This window comes from Salvelinus sp. IW2-2015, unplaced genomic scaffold (assembly GCF_002910315.2).
Source record: "Salvelinus sp. IW2-2015 unplaced genomic scaffold, ASM291031v2 Un_scaffold4261, whole genome shotgun sequence".
NCBI classification, from domain to species: domain Eukaryota; kingdom Metazoa; phylum Chordata; class Actinopteri; order Salmoniformes; family Salmonidae; genus Salvelinus; species Salvelinus sp. IW2-2015.
Genome location: NW_019945532.1, coordinates 33703 through 39719, shown reverse-complemented (window position 1 = coordinate 39719; position 6017 = coordinate 33703). Strand labels below are relative to the sequence as shown.

The 6017-nt window shown below is 41.0% G+C and overlaps 1 pseudogene; it reads right to left on the bottom strand.

The window, feature by feature from the left end:
- Window positions 1-1771: 1771 nt before the first annotated feature.
- The window catches only part of LOC112077084 (tumor necrosis factor receptor superfamily member 14-like), a 6572-nt pseudogene continuing 2326 nt past the window's right edge, over window positions 1772-6017 (bottom strand).

Below are 6017 nucleotides of genomic sequence, written 5' to 3'. Positions count from 1 at the left end.
AACCCCTGACCAATGCAAATCTGTATTACGTGAATAATCTGCTAAACACTGTATAATACAATATGTACAAAATATGCATCAAAAGCAAAGGAACTATACAATCATGGAGGACTGTAAGAAAAGTCACGTAGTGTGTATTATTAATTGGAGTCCTATTGGGATGCATCAGGGTCACACACTGGACATAGCCTTCACTTTGCACCATTGCCTTTGTGGGGAATGGGATTATATAAATCCATGGTCACACAACAAGTCCATTTTTATCAAACCAGTGTCCAGGCCATGTTATTCAAAGGTCCTTTGCACAGTTTGTATCAACAGAATCTACAGTACACCATTACCAGAAGCACAAGTTTCATGGGGATGTTGTGGGATCATCTGTAGATTTCCTCAGTTCATGGACAATTGCTCCAAAATGCGATTGTATCCTGCACCATCATCCAAAGACCAGGTGCAGTGTCATACAAAACTCCTTTAGTTCCAGTTACGCTCAAATGACTTGGACTGACCATTAAAATGAAGGCCACCTGACCTTACCCTGGACAGAACAGACCTGGGTCCTACTAGGGTTTACATCTTCGTCCCCAGTATTGGAAGATTTTACAAAAAAAATGTTTTATTGGAATTGTGTTTTAGGGTTTCAGGCCATGTATCAAGGTCATAGTTGGTTTAATCAGTACACCACAAAACAAATGTGTCAGCACCCAACTAGTCTAGATCACATTTACCATGTAGTGGGGCCCAATTTCTGTCCACTACATCTCAGGCCAATGAACCTCAAACTGGATTGTTGTAAAGAATGTCCTAGGGGCATGAATCTGGAAAGGATAATATTAATAACATGTCAAGTTTACATGAAAAATATGAAAAGTACGAAGTCATACATATTCTTGCTGTAGTTCACGAGAACTCATGCATACCATTCTGTACATATGTTAACAAAACGTTCGGTCCCTCGGTGTCTGATTCCTACAAATGAAACCTCAACTCAATAAAACATAAAAAGTGGAACCCTCAAGTCAATAGGAATAACAGAACAATTTCTGTCATCTATCTCCTTACCACAGTGAGTATGTTATAAAATACAGAGGGAGGGTGCACATGAACATACCTCTATAGGCGTTTGTAGGCCTTTATGTACATCTGTAGGCCTTTGTGTCTCTGTAGAAATGCAAGCATTAGCGTTGAGACAAAATAATCAATATCGTCATATGACCAGTAGGCATGAATATTGTAAGAATTGACAAAAACTGGGTATTTCTCACTGTTCATCTCGGCCAGGAATGGGCAACTGGCGGGTATGCTTTTTTTTCTTCTTTTTTTTACTCAGTCAGTTACTGTTGTAAGTTAGAATAGTAGAACACACAAGATGCAATTTTGAAATGTAGTTTTGCATCAGCAGTTTCTCTTATGTTAGTTACTGATAGTCAGTCAGTTATCCCATGTCAGCAAAACATTTTTAGACACCTAAGTTAGCTGGTCGCTAAACTATCTAAACTTATCATGGTCGAATTACCGGCCAGGGGAACCTCATTGAATTTGTTAGTCTCACTCAGATATCATATTAAAAACTGCAAACATTTCCCTCTGACCCATGGCAAAATGTGCAGAATTACAGCAAACTTGCTTTAAAACTGCAACATTTTCTCTATGCCCGAAAACTTAAATGTTAAACTCTCCAGTGTCAAGAGGAGGGCCACTAAAATATGTTGCTCATAATGTGTCTGTGTGTGTGGCGGGGGTGATGCCCATCCCTGATCTAGGCAATTAATTAAAACAATTCCCTCCCACCAGGTTTAATTTGCTGACGCTTCAAGGTATCACATCTATAATAAGAGAAATAGACCACTGATAATCAACAATTTGGTCATCCAACATTTAGTTTCACATTTCTATGTTAATAATGTAGTATTTAGCTTATATTTTGGAGGAAATAACCATTATACATGAGCCACACTTACTGTGTATATGTCTGGCAGGATGTAAATTATCCATTTGAATAAGCATCACCAGTACAGTCAGAACACACAGTATCTGTAGATGTTGTTCCTGCACCAACACAGGGTGAAACTCATTAAGGATCCTAACTTGAGATGTGCTTAACTCACGATTGCATAAATCATGTACTGATGTCAATGGAAGATTTGCATGAAGACATACCTGTGTGACTGATGTATTGACCAGGTTTACAGCTGCTGTGTCTCTGGGCTGCTCTACAACCATCCTTAGTTGGGTCTAGACAGTAGAACCCCTCCAGTGTCCCACAGACCGTGTCTGATGAAGGTSTACATGYCTGCTTTACCMTCAAACCAAAGCCWGGGTCACAYTTTGTARACAGTATGCAMGCCYTAAGACCATTGGGTTCATCAAGGAAAGTGGAGTRGGTACAGGGGACACAGGAAGTARTTYTAAATTCTGTACAGTGTTTATGTACCCGGTMTCCTGTGGGATAGAAGYTCAGTGWCATGGATTGATTGGTATTGGAATGTATTTTCTTCATAATAATCCATATAGTATACAGAGCTGGTCCTTACCTGGAGAACACATAGGACAGCATTCATCACCTGTTCTGTACTCTGCTCTACCACATGCAATACAGGATCCAATGCTTACAAGCATCAATATAATGGGTATCTGGAAGAAGATAACATTTTAAACAAAAACAAATCCAAAATTAAAACCGTTGCTGTGTATTCATAAAACTTACAGAAGTAGTTAACAAAATTATAACCCAAATATTCACATTTTAAATAATATTATAGTAATTATGTGGAACCATTTTGTGAGTGAGGTGGCGCCCCCTGGTGTGTTTTTAGTTTGTCTTTAAAGGTGTGACACCAGACTCAAGATAATCTAGGTCAGCAATTCCCTGACTCGGTCCTGGGGACCCCAAGGTGTGCACATTTTGGTTGTCGCCCTAGCAATACATAGCTAACTAGAATTATCAAAGCTTGATGTTAATGTTTTGAATCAGCTGTGTAGCGCTAGGGCAAAAAACTAAACGTGCACCTTGAGTTCCCCGGGACCTAGTTTGGGAAACGCTGACCTATGATATTTACAAATTCAGTTAATAAATGTGAAAACGTGCTTCTCTCCACCACGTTTTTTTTTTTTTACAAGGTTTCAGTAAAATGGACAGAACTAGTAGGCTAATAACTGTGATTTATATTTCATAGAGAATATTTACAGTGCATTCAGAAAGTATTTCAGACCCCTTGACTTTTTCCACATTTTGCTGTTACAGCCTTATTCTAAAATGTATTAAATAGTTTTTTTTAACCATCAATCTACACACAATACCCCATATTGACAAAGCAAAAACAGGTTTTTAGAAATGCTTGCAAATTTATTACAAAAATATATATATATTTACACAAGTATTCAGACCCATTCCTCGGTACTTTGTTGAAGGAGCTTCGGCAGCGATTACAGCCTTGAGACGTCTTGGGTATGACGCTACAAATCAAATTTATTTATATAGCCCTTCTTACATCAGCTGATTATATCAAAGTGCTGTACAGAAACTTAGCCTAAAACCCCAAACAGCAAGCAATGCAGGTGTAGAAACACAGTGGCTAGGAAAAACTCCCGAGAAAGGCCAAAACCAGGCTATGAGGGGTGGCCAGTCCTATTCTGGCTGTGCCGGGTGGAGATTATAACAGAACATGGCCAAGATGTTCAAATGTTCATAAATGACAAGCATGGTCAAATAATAGTAATCACAGTGAACAGGTCAGGGTTCCATAGCCGCAGGCAGAACAGTTGAAACTGGAGCAGCAGCACGGCCAGGTGGACTGGGGACAACGAGGAGTCATCATGCCAGGTAGTCCTGAGGCATGGTCCTAGGGCTCAGGTCCTCCAAGAGAGAGAAAGAAAGAGAGCATTAGAGAGAGCATACTTAAATTCACACAGGACACCAGATAAGACAGGAGAAATACTCCAGATATAACAGACTGACCCTAGCCCCCCTTTTTCGTTTTGAGCTTCTTAGTCATCGAAATTTGCCGCTACTCATCACTTTTATTAGCTATGTTCAGGCTCTGGGCATATACAGGCTTCTCATGAGTTCCTGAATTCTATCTGGACCTTTGTAGTCATAGCAGATATCTATTTTTGGTGATTTAATATTCACATGGAAAAGTCCACAGACACCCTCCAAAAGGCTTTGGAGCTCATCGACGTCAGTGGTTTGTCCAAATGTTCCGACGACTCACTGCAAACGTCATACTCTGGACCTAGTTTTGTCCATGAATAAGTTGTCGATCTTAATGTTTTTCCTTTAATCTGGACTATCGGACCACTCATTTTATTACGTTTGCAATCGACACAATAATCTGCTCAGACCCCAACCAAGGATCATCAAAGTCGTGCTATAATTCTCAACAACCAAAATTTTGATGCCCTTCCAGACTCCTCTGCCTACCAAGGACATCAGAGGCAAAAATCAGTTACCAACCTAACTGAGAATCAATTTAACCTGCGCATACCTAGATAGCTGTTGCACCCTTAAACTAAAAACATTTGTCATAAGAAACTAGCTCCTGGTATACAGAATACCTCGGCTCTGAAGCAAGCTTCAGAAATTGAGGAATGCGACACAGCCAAATGGAAGTCTTGACTAGCTTGAAAGAGTACAGTGATGTTGTCGTGAGTATCGAAGACGCCACATGCTGCTCGATCTATCCTATTTTTCCAACTTAATTGACAAAATAAGAACAATCCGAAATGTTTTTTGATACTGTCGCAAAGCTACTAAAAAGCAGCATTCGCCCAAGAGAGGATGTTTCACTTCAGCAGTAATATTCAAGACTCTTTGAGGAAAAGATAATCGATATTAGAAAGCAATTAACAGCTCTCTTTAAATCTGCGTATTCCTCCAAAGCTCAGTTGTCCTGAGTCTGGCACATCTGCCAGGCATAGGTCAAGGGAGACATTCAGGTCTTAGTACTATATCTCTTGACACAATGATAGAAATAATCAAATACAACTGTGAAGGACTCGCATTACTCTGGACCTGATCTCCTTTTGACGAACATATAAGACTGTTTCCAAGGAATTTTTTCATTTAGTAAATTGCAAAAATCAGAAATGTTTCTGTCCAAAAAGATGCAGAAAATGTTCCATTGCTTTGTTACTTTCAGTGTTAGACTATCTGCATATGTTTACTTTCCGGCTACCGCGATATAAGCACTAAATAGACTTCTAGTTTGGCTAATATGGCTGCTAAGATCTGACTAGAACCCAAAAATTTGATAATATATCCGTGCTAGCCTCTCTAACGTGCTTCCTGTTAAGGCAAGGCTGATTTCAAGGGTTTTACTTAATCTACAAAGCTTACATGGTTGCTCCTACCTATCTTTCGATTTGGTCCGCGTACATTCTACACGTACGTACGGTCAAAGACGCAGGCTCCTAATTGTCCTAGATTTCTAAGCACAGCTGGAGGCAGGGCTTTTCTCCTATAGGAACTCCTTTTTATGGAATGGTTGCCTACCATGTGAGAGCGCAGACGTTGGTCTAACCTTTAAGTGTTTATTTGAAAGACTCATCTCTTGTAGGTCCTATGATTGGTGTAGTCTGGCCAGGAGTGTGAAGGTGAACGGAAAGGCACTGGAGCACGAACGCCTTGCTGTCTCTGCCTGGCGGTTCCCTCTCTCACTGGGATTCTCTGCCTCTACCCTATTACAGGGGCTGAGTCACTGGCTTACTGGTGCTCTTCCATGCGCGTCCCTAGGAGGGTGCGCCCTTGAGTCACTGACGTGGTCTTCCTGTCTGGGTTGGCGCCCCCCTTGTGGGTTATGCGCGGATCTTTGTGGGCTATACTCGGCTTGTCTCAGGATGGTAAGTTGGTGGTTGTAGATATCCTCTAGTGGTGTGGGGCTGTGGCTTTTGGCAATAGTGGGTGGGGTATATCCTGCCTGTTTGGCCCTTGTCCGGGGGTATCCTGGATGGGGCCAAGTGTCTCCTGACCTTCGTCTCAGCCTCTGATATTTTGCTGCCAGTAGCTGTTATGTGTC